This window comes from Ochlerotatus camptorhynchus, unplaced genomic scaffold (genome assembly GCF_037179485.1).
Source record: "Ochlerotatus camptorhynchus isolate MF236.1 unplaced genomic scaffold, CSIRO-AGI_Acam_v1.1 ptg000003l, whole genome shotgun sequence".
In the NCBI taxonomy this organism is placed as follows: Eukaryota; Metazoa; Arthropoda; class Insecta; order Diptera; family Culicidae; genus Ochlerotatus; species Ochlerotatus camptorhynchus.
The window spans coordinates 1807438-1824112 of record NW_027040495.1 but is presented as its reverse complement, the minus strand read 5'-3'; the positions used below and the strand labels follow the sequence as shown (position 1 = coordinate 1824112).

At 33.5% G+C, this 16675-nt stretch overlaps 1 long non-coding RNA gene across 1 annotated transcript; it reads right to left on the bottom strand.

Annotated features, from left to right (window-relative positions):
* Positions 1 to 1514: 1514 nt before the first annotated feature.
* On the bottom strand, positions 1515 to 14134 carry LOC135709702 (uncharacterized). The gene is made up of 4 exons (XR_010518363.1): positions 13757 to 14134; positions 13455 to 13506; positions 13075 to 13115; positions 1515 to 2951 (listed from the first exon to the last, which is right to left on the bottom strand). It is a non-coding gene; the product is annotated as an uncharacterized LOC135709702 (long non-coding RNA).
* Between the last annotated feature and the right edge of the window lie 2541 nt (positions 14135 to 16675).

Genomic DNA, 16675 nt, shown 5'->3' with positions numbered 1-16675 from the left:
ACACAGTAACACGCTACAACTCGTTTGAAGGAAAATCCTTCAACCGAAGGTCCTACCCTTACACGGTAACTATAAAATACTCAATAATGACTACAAAGTAAGCATTTTTGAGGGCTACTGGGACTACCCATTAAATTAGTAAATGTTAATGAGTAATTTCAACTACAAAAATAAGTAGAAAGTATTCATTTGTGAATAACAAATCAACCTGAACATTGCATTAGGTCCTAGGTAACATTAACAGATTCTCTTCGTCATTCGTCGTCGTCGAAACATTCCCAGGTATTTTCAGCACATAGATCGATAAAATAAGCTTTTATCTAGCATCTAATATGACAAACACAACAAGAAACGGTTATGTGCTCAAGTTATTAACGAAAGAGACAGTCGACGAAGAGAATCGTTCAATGTTACTTAGGACCTAATTCAATGTTCAGCTTGAAATACTCATAAATGGGTAATTTTTTTACTCATTTAATGGGTAGTCCCAGTCTCCCTCGAAAATGCTTACTTTGTAGTCAATATCGAGTCTTTTATAATCATTATTGGGTACTATGCGGTTACCGTGTAGGTCGTAGATCCTAACCCTCGGTGTTGTGTGTTGCACGTGTCGACTTCCGACGTGCATACACGCTCAAAAGCGCTTTGTCGGCCTAGTTGGTCGAATAAAACCCTGCCAACTCTTTGTCACCGCACCAATCCGGCGTAGTCTAAAAGCTCCTTGCTGCGAGTTCGTCGACCAACATCAGTATCGCCATCTTGTGTCACAACAAAAGTGATTAGAAAAGGTTTCTGCTACACCTACTCGTCACCAACGCCGCAGGTACGACCAGCATGCAAAAACGCGCGCAATGAAACATGAATTGACATGAATTGGTTGTCATAGAGTCCCTAAATGCGCATTGCAAGCAATATCCAAGTACAGATCAACACGGATTCATAACTGGGCGTTCCACAACTACGAACCTGCTGTGCCTAACGTCTTACATCACAGACAGTTTGATTGCTCGGACCTAAACGGACGTTATCTACACAGATCTTACGGCAGCCTTCGATAAGCTGAACCACGAAATTGCGATCGCTAATCTTGATAGGCTAGGGATCGGTGGAAATCTTTTGAGATGGTTTCGTTCATACCTCACGGAGCGCCAATTGACAGTAACTTTGGGTACTTGTCGCTCAGCAAGCTTCTGCGCAAAGTCCGGTATACCTCAGGGCAGCCATCCGGGACCATTGGTATTTCTCCTCTACTTCGACGACGTTCACCATGTTATCACAGAGCAACGATTATCGTTTGCAGACGATCTGAAAGTTTTTCTGCGCATCCGCTCACTTGCCGACTGCCGTTCTCTCCAAAATCAGATTGACATCTTTGCTGACTGGTGTAGTCTAAACCGACTGGTGGTCAACCCAGCTAAGTGTACAGTTCCCGAATAGAAATTTACATTAGCCCAACGTTTGATTTTGATGTCTACATCAGCATCGAAATCAAATGTATGCCTGATGTCAAACATTAGAAAACATTATGATTTAGTTGTATTTAAGCAACGTAACATGGTGTATACATCAGAAATTTTGGAACAAAATTTTGCCATTCTAATGTCGGTCTGACGTCAAAAATTTCAATCTCTTGACATTAGAACCAAACGTTTTAAGGATGTTTTCTGATGTACATTACGTTAGAACTAAACGTTGTTCGGATGTTTTTATATGTAAACGTTTTCTGATGTTTTCTAATGTAGATGTTTCCCGATGTTAGAACCAAACGTTTTCGGATGTTCTCGGATGTAAAAAACGTTAGAACTAAACGTTGTTTAAATGTTTTTATATGTAAATGTTTTCTGATGTTTTTTAATGTAGAAGTTTCCTGATGTTAGAACCAAACGTTTTTGGATGTTTTCGGATGTAAAAAACGTTAGAACTAAACGTTGTTCGGATGTTTTTATATGTAAATGTATTCTAATGTTTTCTTATGTAGATGTTTCCCGATGCTAGAACCAAACGTTTTTTGGATGTTTTCGGATGTACACAACGTTAGAACTAAACGTTGTTCGGATGTTTTCAATTGTACTTCCTGTTTGTTGTTCTCTGATGTTTTCAGATGTACAAAACGTTTAAAGTAAACGTTGTTTGAATGTTTTAAAATGTAGATGTTTACTTATGTTTTAAGTAGTATAACCACTAGAATCTTACTTTTCAAATGCTTTCAATTATATTTACAACACATTAGAATTAGTAACATAATCGTGTAAACACTACACACCATTGTTGTTAGATAACATCATAAAAATGCGTACATAACTGTCAATGCTGAAGCTCCCGTTTCCCACCAGTCAGTTAACTGACCTTAGCTAACCTAATGTCATTGCGGCAACTCTCTATGCGGCAGGGGAACTATGCCATTAGCGCGCTAAGAGTTATTAGACCACTGACATAGGCGCCAATTTGTAGGTGACGAGGCACTAGGTGACGTTACAGCGAGCTTGACGATTGTTGTATCATTTTTGAACGAACTACCAGACAAAGATGCCTAGTGTTTACATAATCAAGTTTCCAAATCTACAGGGCCACCCACATTAGATCCGGATCTGGCGCGATGCAGCAAAGTGACAGCTAAATATATTGTCTAACTATAAAATTTACGACAACGCAACGCAAGCAGATCTAATGTGGGTTACCCTTAAGGCCTGTGGAAGAGTGAAAACTGGTGGCCGCGTGAAACTTTAGGGAAATTCCCCAATAATTTGCAAAATTTAGCAAAACACAAATGCTCCGTCCATGTGTCGAACCACAAACGAAACTCGTCAGTTGGTGGGGATTGATGACTTCCTTGGTTGCTTTGGTGGTGTCATGCCTTCCTTCGAAAAGAAGCACAGCCGTGGATCCTGGCCCTTGAGTTGATGAGTCCAGGTCTAGGTGTTCAATTGCCTCCCTAGCGTAAGTGGTTGCCACTCGGTTGCAGAACATAGAACGATAGAAAATAAACAAGAAAACAAAGCCAAATTGAAGATTAATCCAGGGATTTTGCAATAAATATTTAGATGAGCTAAGACTAGAGAATGCTAGAGAAACTGAAAGACTATCAAAGCAAACTATGCACCTAGATCCAAATCTTTTCAGAAAACTTATCAATACGCATAGTTTGAACCGATGTATAAACATCATGCAGACATTGTTGTCTTTGAAATGTCTACGAGCCAGGTAAAGGGCCGAACCCAATGACACCAGGACAGCGGCATAGCGGTATAGGGGTAAATGTACATTTTAAGGTTAGTTAGAAGAACTACTAGGACTTCAGGGTAGTTCCATAGAGGTAACTCTAAGACCACTGGGTCCCGAAGAAAATCATTATTATTTTTGGCTCACTCAGTACCAGAACAACGGTCCCAAGCAGTCCCAAGCTATTTCACTCACCCCTGCATGTTCTGCATGAATCCACACACCCCTGATATTATCTGTCAAACTTTCATAGCGAATCAAAACAAACATAGTGTAGTAATAGAATTTCAACTAGAATAGGGTACGTTAATCGTTTGCTTGGGACCAATAGGCTACTAAAGTGGTGAGCCAATTTAAAATCGTTAGTTTCGTATTGATTGTTGGTAGTTCTATAAACATCAGAAAAATACCAGATTTAATTTAATTTAAGTTAATAATTATTCTGAAGACCTACAACTGAACAGAAATTCAAACGATGTCCTTTTGATATTCTTTGAATAGTTTAAATTGATCAGGTATTATTCTGAGAACCTACAACTGATCAATAAATCAATCGAAACTTTTCGGATATTACTACAAGAGATCAAAATAAGCAGGAATTGTTTTGAAGACCTACAACTGATCAGAAATTCAAATAAAGTAATTTAGAAAATATTCGAAGTGGTCAGGTTGATAAGGATTAGAAATTAAAATCTTGAGATATTTTTAGAAGAGGTCAAGTTGATCAGGAATTATTCTGAGGACCAACATCTGATAAAAAATCGAATTGAAGTCGTTTGAAAATTTCTTCAGAACGTAGAATAATCGGAAATTGTTATGAAGATCTTACTACACCGAAGGTCGTAGATCTTCAGAGAAACTAGCAGAACTTTAGGGAAATTAAAAAAAAAAAACTTCAGAGAAGTTTTAAAAAACTGAAATCTTTAGAGAAATCAAAAGAAAATCAGGGAAGTTCGTAGATCTTCTGAGTAATTTACAGCACTACAGTAATGTTTGTCGTCGTTTCGAGAAATAATCACTACTTTATGGATGTTCACAGATCTTCAGGGAAGTTTGAAGATCTTCAGAGAAATTAACAGAACTACAGTGATGTTCGTAAATTTATAGATAATTTTTTAGTTCCTAAGGGAAATTTATAGAACAGAATTTCAGAGAAGTTCGCAGAACTTTAGATAAACTCACAGAACTTCAGGGAAGATCACATAAATTTAAAGATCCTCGTACATCTGAGAGTTATTTTCAGTACTTCAGGGCAGTTCACAGAGCTTTAGGCAAATTGGCAGAACGTCAGGGAAAAATACTGAATTTCAGGGAAGATTGTTGATCCTCAGAGAAATTTGCAGAACTTAAAGGAGGTCTTCAGATAAATTTTTATTGCTTCAGAAAAAAATTGCAGAAATTCAGGAAAGTTTTGTAGACTTTTAGAGAAATTTTTAATATTTTAATGCTTCAGGGTAGTTCGAAGATTTTCAGAGAAATTCACAGACCTTCAGGGAGAAGAATAAATGTAAATGGTATTGAAAATTTGATTTGTGAGAAATTGGATAATATGAAAAGTTCATTTTTTAAAATTGATGCGGAAAACCAATTAGCTGTAAAGAATGATCCGTGCAGTTCATCTAGGACGATTCAGTCGGAATCGGACAAAAATACCAGACGCAAAAAACGTAAATTAGTAATTAGTAATAGTGATCATGATGATGATGTTGTTTTTCAAGAAAATGCGAGTTTTGCGGATGTTGTAAAAAGACATAGTCGTATTAGTCAAAGTAAAACTAATAGTAACAGTAATAGTAAAAGTAACAAACCAGAAAATCGTAAGACTCGTCCAGTCATTGTGATTAAACCGAAAGAGTCCAAACAACCTTGCGAAGATACTCGTAAGTTTTTAAAAACTCAGTTGGATCCAAAAACACACAAAATCAGTAATTTTAGGAATGGTAAAGATGGCTCCATTATTGTTGAGTGTGCAACAGGAGCAAACGTAAGTGATGTGAAAAATGGTATTGAAAGCAATCTGGGTGAAAAATATAGTGCTGTTGTTCCCACTTCGGTGCCAAGATTGAAAATAGTGGGCATGAGCGATCAGTTTTCCTCCGATGTCTTTATTGACTACTTAAAAAGTCAAAATGAAGACATCGCTATTAATGATGTAAAAGTAGTGAACATGTTTGAAAATCCACGCTTCACTTATAACAAGTTTAGTGTTGTAATTGAAGTCGATGTCGAAACTTATAAATGTTTGTTATGTGCGAAAAAAGTAAATGTAGGGTTTGATCGGTGCTCGATAGTTCCCGCGATTAATGTGCTGAGATGCTTCAAATGTGGAGAATTTGGGCACAAGAGCATGGATTGCAAAAATTGTGATAGATGCTCTAGGTGCAGCCAACAACACAAAACGTCGGAGTGTACGTCAACTGTATTGAAATGTATTAATTGTTTGAAAATGAATAAAGAACGAAAAATGAACTTGGACGTCAACCATGCCGCATTTAGCTCGGAATGTTTGCTCTATAAAAGACTTTTTGATCAGAAGAAAAGCAGCTTGCGTTTCAATAAATAGCAGCCAAGTTCCAGGAATGTGAATCAATTCGATTTTTTATATTTGAATATTGCGGGGTTGTCAACAAACTACGTAGCATTACGTCAGATTGTTGAGGAAAAACGTCCTCTTTTAGTTTTCTTATCTGAAACTCATATTGTAGAAACTGAAGCTTTTGATCAGTATAGTATTCCGGGATATATTGTTGCTGCTTGTTTATCACATTCTAGACACACTGGCGGTGTTGCTATTTATGTCAAAGAATCAGTTCAATTCAACCTTCGTACCAACGAAGTTATTGATGGCAACTGGTTCTTGGGCATTACAGTTGTACGTGGCATGAAGATGGGTAATTATGGTGTTTTGTATCATTCTCCCAGTTCTAGTGACCAGCGTTTTGTTGAAGTTTTAGAGAACTGGCTGGAGACATTCCTTGATTCTAGTAAATTAAATATATTGGCTGGTGATTTTAATATTAATTGGCGTGATAACCATAATTCGAATCATTTGAAGCATTTAGCTGAGTTTTTTAATTTAAAGCAAACGGTAAATGAATATACGCGTATTTCCAGGCACAGTAGAACTTTAATTGACCACGTTTATTCCAATTTTGATTCCATTTGTTCAGTTACGGATACTGATTTGAAAATAACCGATCATGAGACTTTAGTGATTAATGTCTTAGACCATGTTAACGATAACGATAATTTTGTAAAATTGAAGTGCTGGAGGAAATATTCGAAGCAAGCTGTTTCAAATCTTGTTGAGAGAAGCCTGGATTTTCCATTCGCGGCCGGTAACTTAGATGAATCTACAGCTGTTCTTAATAACGCTTTGAAAACGTGTACCAATCAACTAGTTGAGCAAAAGTTTGTTTCTTTGAAAAACTCGAACAGCTGGTACAATTTGGATCTTTTGCGTCTTAAACGGAAAAGGGACAAATGGTACAAAAAGTTTTGTAGATCTAATAATGACAATCATTGGACTAGGTACACAATCGCGCGTAATAAGTATTCACAATCGATAAAGAAAACTCGTTGTGAATATGTTCAAAGGAAGATTGATCAGCATCAAAACAACAGCAAAGAGTTATGGAAAATTTTGAAATCTTTATTAAAACCTAGCAATTGCAAACCGCGGTCCATAACTTTTAATGGCACATTAGAACAGTCAGAACAAGTAATTGCATCTAAGTTTAATGATTATTTCGTAGACAGTGTTTCATTGATTAATCAATCTATTGAATTGGTCGATGAACCTGACGAAATAAAACAGCCAGTTAATAGTAGTTGCAGATTTGAAGTTTTTCACCCAATTACATTAGATGAACTTAGAGTTATTTGTTTTTCATTAGGAAAATCGGCTGGAGTAGATAATGTTAATGCTAGAGTTATTCAAGATTGCTTTCATGTCATTGGCCACATCTTTCTGGACCTTATTAATGAATCATTGCAGAATGGACATGTGCCACAAATTTGGAAGGAATCCTTAGTGATTCCTATTCAAAAAGTTGCTGGAACGATTAAAGCCGAAGAGTTTCGTCCCATCAACATGTTGCACACATTAGAGAAAATCTTAGAACTTGTTGTTAAAGGCCAGCTGTTGGAGTATTTGAATAGCAACTCTTTGTTGATACCAGAACAATCGGGATATCGGGAAGGTCATTCTTGTGAAACTGCATTGAATTTGGTGTTAGCAAAGTGGAAAGACAACTTGGAGCGTAAAGATACGATTGTTGCTGTTTTTTTGGATCTGAAACGCGCTTTTGAAACAATTTCTAGGCCCTTACTGTTAAGTACAATCAAGCGCTTTGGAATTACGAGTACTGCATATAAATGGTTTGAAAGCTATTTGTCTGACAGAACTCAACGGACTGTTTTTAATGATTCTGTTTCCAGTCCCGTGGGGAACAACCTTGGAGTGCCCCAGGGAAGTGTATTAGGGCCCCTTTTATTTATTATGTATATTAATGACTTGCGACGTGTTTTACGGTTTTGCGACATTAACCTTTTTGCAGATGATACTGTGTTATTCATTGCAGCTAAGGATTTAGAAGTTGCCGTCTCACACTTGAATGAAGATTTGCAGTATCTAAGTAGATGGTTGAAGTGTAAGCAGTTAAAATTGAATACAAGTAAAACTAAATTTATGGTAATTTCGCGGAATCGATTAAATGAGAACGTCTCTGTTGTAATTGATGATGAGACTATTCATCGCGTTCAGGAGATTAAATATCTTGGCGTGATTATTGATGACAAACTTAAGTTCAACTCTTACATTGACAATGTCATCAAGAAAATTGCCAAGAAGTATGGAATTCTATGTCGATTGAAAAACGATTTAACTATTGCCAGTAAAATACAGCTATACAAATCAATCATCTCTCCTCATCTAGACTTTTGCCCATCCATTTCATTTCTGTCTAATGCAACACAAATATCGAGATTACAGCGCTTGCAGAATAAAATAATGCGTTTGATTTTGAGATGTAATAGATTCACTTCCTCAACTTTGATGCTAGAGTTGTCGGTGAAGCAAAGAATTGTATATTTGACTATGGTGTTCATTTTTAAAATAGTTAACGGTTTGCTGCCTCGATATTTGTGTGATCGAATTGAAAGAGGAAGTGACTTTCATAGATATAATACTAGAAACGCGGATGAAATAAGAACACCACATTTCTTGACTTGTGCTTCACAGAATTCATTATTTTTTAAAGGAATAAATGTTTTCAATTCGATGCCTAGACACATTAAACGTTCAACAACATTAGCAGAATTTAAGAGACATTGCATTTCACACGTTAAAACTGTCTTTTGAACGGTTATCCAGTGATTTTTTTTTTTATGAATTGACAAATTATGTATCTTGACGAAGTTATTTTTAACGGATTACTTTGTATGGATAGCTGTTATAACGACTTTTTAATAATTATTGTAGCACTGCAAAAACTATTTTGTTCGCCACGATGGTGATGATGGATTTTTGATATATGATTTAATAGTAGTAGTAAAAAAAAATAGTAGTCTACAAAGGTTTGAGCCTCGCGCGCGTATTACGGATATAGAGGACTGAATTTAACATTTGATAAAAAAAAAAAATGCAATTTTGAAGCTTATTTGGAAGATACCTTGAGTTAGTAGTAAGTTTTCAGGCAAATGTTGGGGGTTCGTGAGCATTCCTGACATTGCTGAAAATTATGATAGCATCAGATTGCGGGGTTACTAGTGTAATAGGATGCTTTGTTGATTGTTCATTAACTCTTGATTGCTTGTAATACTTATGAATATTTTAGGTGGACAAAAAGGCGGACTAAGAGGTGGACGCCTGAGCTTTTCCACATTTATATCGCTGTGAAGCAACTGTAAACTTTAGAGGGAATCTATATCTGTAACTGAAACCAGTTCGATTTTGTTTGCCAACCTGGTTAAAATGTCATATTTAATTATCTTAAAGATAAATCGTCCAGCTCAAACCTTTGTAGGGGTAAGAGGTGGGACCATCATCATCATTTATTTTATTCAGGGAGTACACAGAACTTCAGGGAAGTTCGAAGATCGTCTAAGTAATTTGCAGATTTTTAGGAAAATTTAACATAACTTTTACTTAACTTTAACTAAACTTTAACATAACCTTAACTTAATTTTAACTGAAATTTATTATAATTTAAATTTTAACATAACTTTAACCTAACATCAACTAACCATATCTTTAACTTCACTTTAGCTTTAACATAAATTTAACTAAACTTTAACATAATCTTAACGTAATTTTAACTTAAATTTAACATAACTTTAATCTAACATTAACTGAACTTTAACTTAACTTAAGCATTAACATAACTCTAAATTAATTTTAACATAACTTTAACTTAATTTTAACTTAGCTTTCACCTAACTTTACCTTGAACATTACGTTAACTTCAAAATTATTTTAACTTTAACTTTAACTTAAACTTAACTTTAAGTTAACTTATACTTAACATAACATAACATAACGTTAACTTAACTTTAACGTAACTTTAACTTAACGTTAATTTAACTTCAACTTAACTTTAACTTACCTATCACAGAACTTTAACTTTAGTTTAACATAACTTTAACTTTAAAATAACTTAAACTTAACTTTAACAAAAAATTAACTTTAAAATAACTTAAACTTAACTTTAACTTTAAAATAACTTTAACTTAACAATCTTTGTACAATTTCACTGGTTCAGATCAATCACGGAGTGCAACTATCGATACGTGCAGTCAGACTAAGCTAAGCTAAGCTAAGCTAAAATAACTTTAACTTAACAATAACTTAAACTTAACTTTAACTTTACTTTAACATAATATTAGCAAAACTTTAATTTAAATTTAATCAAATATAACATAAATTTAATTTATTTTTTGCTTAACTTTACCTTACCTATAACATAACTTTAAATAAAGATTAACATAACATTAACTAAGCTCTAACATAACTTTAACTTTAAAATTACTTTAACTTAACTTTGACACAACTTTAACGTAACTTTAACTTATCTTTAACATTAATTTAACTTAACTTTACTATAAAATAACTTGAACTTAACTTTAAATTTAAAATAACTAAAACTTAACTTTAACTTTAAAATAACTTTAACTTAACCTAAACTTTACTTGAACCTAACTTTAACAAAACTTTAACCTAAATTTTACCAAATCTAACATAAATTTAATTTCTTTTTAGCATAACTTTAATTTTAAGATAGCTTTAACTTACCTATAACACAACTTTAACTTAATTTTAACATAACTTTAACTTTAAAATTACTTTAACATACCTTTAACATAACTTCAACTTAACTTTACCTTACCTTCAGCATAACTTTAACTTAACTTAAACTTTAAAATAACTTAAACTTAACTTTAACTCTAAAATAATCTAGACTTAACTTTAACTTAAAAATAACTTAAACTTTACTTTAACTTTAAATTAACTTAAACTTAACGTTAACTTTACTTGAACATAATTTTAGCAAAACCTAAATTTTACCAAATTTAACATAAATTTAATTTATTTTTAGCATAACTTTAACTTTAAGATAGCATTAACTTACGTATAACACAAATTTAACTTAAGTTTAACATAACTTTAACTTAGCTTTAACTTACCTTTAACATAACTTTAACTTACCTCTAACAAAACTTTCACTTACCTTTAAATTACCTTTAAATTAACTTTAACATCCCGCATAAACAATAACCATAAGAAGCGCCTAACCACCAATTCGGGATATCATCCCAACTTTATGCGGTATGGTCGTACCATCTATGACATCGTTAGTGTATGGTATCCGTTTATTAGGGATAACTTTAACTTAAGTTTAACAAAACTTTATCTTTCCTTTAAAATAACTATAACATAACTTTTTCTCTTACATAACTTTAACTTAACTTTAAACTTACTTTAACATAAATTTCACAAAACTTTAAATTAACTTTAACTCTACCTTAACATAAGTTAAACTTAATTATAACTTAACTTTAACTTTAACATAACTTGAACTTTATTTTAACAAACTCTTATCTTAATTTTAGCTCTCATTTAATTTTAGCTTAACTTTAACATAACTTTTACTTTAACATAACTTTAACTTAAACATAACTTTAACTTTAAAATAACTTTAACTTTAACTTCAAAATAACTTTAACTTTAACATCACTTTTAAACTTAATGAATGATTAAAAAAAACTTAACATTATCATAAAATCAACTTAACTTTAACTTTATAATAACTTTAATTTTAACATAACTTATACTTTAGTTTGAATAAACCTTAACATAACATAATTGAACTAAACATGAACTTAAATTGTGCTCAACTTTAACTCAATTTTAACTTAACTTGAACGTTACTTTAATTTTAAATTAATTATAACTTAACATTATCATAACTTTAAATTTAACATAACTTTAACCTAACTTTAACTTAACTTTAACTAAACTGCAACATAACCTTAACTTAATCTTTACTTAACTTGAAATTTTAACTTAAATTTAACATAAATTTAACTTAACTTTAACCTAACATATACTTAACATATCTTTAACTTAACTTTAGCTCTAACTAAACTTTAACATAACCTCAACGTAATTTTAACTTAAATTTAACATAACTTTAACCTAACATTAACTGAAGCTTAACTTAACTTAAGCATAAACATAACTCTAACTTAATTTTAACATAACTTAATTTTAACTTCGCATTCACATAGCTTAAACTTAACTTTAACTTTAACATAACATAACTTTAAATTAACTTTAACTTATCTTTAAGATAACTTTAACATAACGTTAACATAACTTAACTTTAACTTAACTTGAACATAACTTTAACTTTAACACAACTTTAATTTTAAATTAATGATAACTTAACATTATCATAACTTTAACTTAACTTTAACATAAATTTAATTTAAATTTAACGTTAACATAACTTATAACTAAATTTGAATAAACTTCTACTTAACATAATTTTAACTTACCGTTAACTTAACATTAACTTAAATTTTACTTAACTTTAACTTAACGTTAACTTAACTTCAACATAACTTTAACTTAACTTTATCTTACACATAACTTTAACTTTACTTTATCTTAACTTAAACATAACTTTAACTTAACTTAAACGTAACCTTAACTTAACTCTAACTTACCTTTAACGTAACTTTAAATAAATTTTAACTTTTACTTTAACATAAGTTTATCTTACCATCAACATAACTTTTACTTTAACATAATTTTAACTTAAATTTAGTTGTTACATAACTTAACTTTAAATTTTACTTAACTATAATAAAACTTTAACTTAAACATAAACATCGGGATCCGGTATCGGAATGCGTTACATCAGTAAGGATGCTTAACTCAGCCGGATTCCTCCTGCGGATCAATTTTGGAAAATAGTTACATCAAAATTGATCCGTTGGAGGAATCCGGATGAGTTAATCATCCTTGTTGATGCTTTGCATCAGTCAATTAAATCCGCCGGATTCCTCCAGCGGATCAATTTTTGGAAAATAGTTACATCAAAATTGATCCGTTGGAGGAATCCGGATGAGTTAATCATCCTTGTTGATGCTTTGCATCAGTCAATTAAATCCGCCGGATTCCTCCAGCGGATCAATTTTTGGAAAAAAAAATACATCAAAATTGATCCGCTGGAGGAATCCGGATGAGTTAAACATCCTTACAATAAGGATGCTTAACTCAGCCAGATTCCTCCAGCGGATCAATTTAAAAAAAAAATAATTACACTTAATAACAAATTGTTCAATACTTACCTCTATTCCCGAACACCTCCGGAATTATTGGAAGCAGGCGGCTGAAAAAAAAAAAAACAATTACAAAATAATCAAAATTTTGGATCTGTTTGTTAGAATTTGTAATTATTTTTCAAAATTGATCCGCTGGAGGAATCCGGATGAGTTAAACATCCTTGTTGATGCGTTGCATCAGCAAGGATGCTTAACTCAGCCGGATTCCTCCAGCGGATCAATTTTGGAAAATAGTAACATCAAAATTGATCCGTTGGAGGAATCCGGATGAGTTAAACATCCTTTTTGATGCGTTGCATCAGTAAGGATGCTTAACTCAGTCAGATTCCTCCAGCGGATCAATTTTTAAAAATAATTACACTTAATAAAAACTGTTTAACACCTACCTCTATTCAATTTCCGTACACGTCCCAATCCGGAATTATTGGAAGCAGCCGGCTGAAAAAAAAAATACAAATTAATCAAAATTTTGGATGTTTGTTAGAATTTGTCATTATTTTTCAAAATTGATCCGCTGGAGGAATCCTGATGAGTTAAACATCCTTGTTGATGCGTTGCATCAGCAAGGATGCTTATCTCAACCGGATCAATTTTTGAAAATAATTACATCAAAATTGACCCGCTTGAGAAATCCGGATGAGAAATTACAAATAATAACACTAAATATAACAAATATTTGAATACTTACTGTTAAAGTTGCTACTTTCCTTCGCGGCTCGGGTGAAGGAATTTGCGGTGCGCTCCGTGCACTCAGCCATCTTGTCTAGTTTGTTTATAAACAAACCAGACAAGATGGCTGAGCGCACGACAAAAAAAAACACACCAATTTAAAAACGTCAGTCTTTAAGTCGCCCAATGTCAAATGACGTCACTTTGTCGCCGGCAATTCGTGTGTAAAGCCCTACAGTAAAAGTATGGACGTCTGTCAAAAGTTGTTCCAATCGAACCGTCAAAATGCACCGCTTTGCTCGATTGGAACAGCTTTTTTCAGTTTTGTGGTGTCAGTCGTCCATACTTTTACTGTAGGGCTTTATTCGTGTGGGGTGCTGTATTCGTACACGGTAAGAAAAAAGTACCCAACGGCCAGTTCACTTTTACCTCCTTTTGACTAGTTTGTCTCCTTTTCTAAAGCCCTACAATAAAAGTATGGACGTCTGTCAAAAGTTGTTCCAATCGAACCGTCAAAATGCACCGCTTTGCTCGATTGGAACAGCTTTTTTCAGTTTTGTGGTGACAGTCGTCCATACTTTTACTGTAGGGCTTTATCCTTTTCTCCTTCTATGGCGGTAAGCTCCAACTCGGATTAACTTTTAATACCGTCCCTGTTTGTATGATCTGAAAAATGTTTGCTCAGAGTTATGTTGATTAACTCTGATGTCGACATCAAACCAGCCGGACATTCTTGATCGAGATTTAATCCGAGGATAATACCGGTTGGAGCTTACCACCACTAATGTTGTCAAAAACGGAGGAGCAAAACCACCCAACAGGGGTAGTAAGTGTATTCGTATACACGGATGCGGTATACATGCTAACTTGAAAGTACTCATTAATGAGTAAAAAAAGACCCATTTTGAAGAAAAGTGGTTTAACTCATTGATGATTAAACAATTTTACCCATTAATGAGTATCTGTTACCCATTAATGATTAACAATTACTCATTAATGGGTAACAGATACTCATTAATGGGTAAAAAATTTACTCATTTAATGAGTTAAGCCACTTTTCTTCAAAATGGGTCTTTTTCAACCATTAATAGGTACTTTCAAGTTAGCGTGTACAGCACACTATAGCCGACGTTATGTTTAACGTACAGAACAAGAGTAAAATCGGTTTTCAATTGAAACGATAATAATCAATTAAAACACTAATTAACTCTTGCACTGTAACGTCACCAGGGCATTGTTTTACATACAAATAAACATTGCCCACAGGGCATGCCAAAACTTCTTTCCCACTGCGAAAAAAAAAACTGTACACGGCCAATGAGCTCAACGCAAATTTGAGTACAGTGTACTCAATATCGAAAAAAGTGCAGGATGAGTAAATTTGCCGCATGTTTTCCTGTGGAAAACCTCAAAAATCTGCCCTAAAATAAGGAAAATTTACGAGAATCCAGAGAATCCAATCTTTGCTTTTCTCATATTCGGAACATGAGGGAAATTAATTCAAAACTGAGTTCCTGCACTTTTTGCGATTTATGAGTGAACTAACCTCAAATTTGGGTCGTTCTCATTCGCCGTGTAGTGCTGACTCATCAAAAACAACCCACATACAGCGGGCTAGTCGCCCACGGCTCGCCCCCGGACCGCTCGGCGGACGGGGCGGACTTGGGCGACTCGAACCTCGCGGCGCCGCTTGGTCCAATTTTGCACTGAAACAAATCGACATGTACCGTTTATTGGATCCATCTTATAACATAGCAATGTCAGCAGATTTATTCATTCTATGTGATGATTGATAGATTCCATTGGATTATCACTTAAAAACTATGACTGCGATATGGAATGATTTCTATCGTAATTTCACATACTTAGTACTTGATAATACTTTGCTTCGAACGTGGTTAGCGAAGGTAAGAAGTATATGAATATTTTCTGATATATTTCATGGTGAAAAACTGTTGATATGTCATGGGTGGGAACAGACACCTAGAAACTAATGGAAAATCATATAAGTTTGCACTATGAGAAAATTCAGTAAAATATACCTGTTTTCATGATGAATTTTGCTCACTAAAATATATATCTTATAAGATAATCATGTATATTTTATTGGAGTTGCTTTTACTGATTTTTGACGTTTGTTGATATGTCGCGTGTAAATAGACATGTAGAAACTATTGGACTGTCATTTAACTTTGCAGTATAGGAAAACATGTATATCTCATTGTAATAGCTTGCTTTGATTTTTGACGTTTAAAGATTGTAGACAGATCTATCCCAATCATTAAATAGTCATATAGAAATGCCTTTTAAGAAATCCAACAGCAAGCATTTGTTTTTGCATGTTTTTCTGTGATGAATATCGCTCCCAATAAAATACATCTTACATGATTGTTCTTTATAAATTATTGAAACAATTTTCAACGATGTTAACGTACACTCATTAAAATGATTAGTTGAACTAAATACTACTAACAATAATGATACTGCATTGAATAAGCTTTGTTTGTTATTGTTTCATATGATAATTGGTTCCAGAAAAGAATGTATTGAGATTGAAAAAAAATTATTCTACTGTAATATTTACTTTGCTATGATTCTAATTGTAAGCCTTCTACACGGCTAATTCAGACTCCAGCCCTAAGTAGTATTCGACCTTCATGAGCCAGTTCTATCAAATCATATAATTTAGTCGTTGATTTATTGCACACAGGTGCATTAAGAAAGATTTGAACAAACCACACCACCGAAATGGAACATAAATTTGTCAGTGCTATTTGTCTTCACTCTAGCAAAACGAGCATAAAGTTGCACTACATTCCATGTCGGGAGAGCTGTTCTTACTTCATGCTATTTGAACGAGCTCAATCTTGAAGTCAGCCGTGGCCCAGTGGAATCTAGCGCAGACACCGAATGCATCACACCTCAACAGTTCTCGATC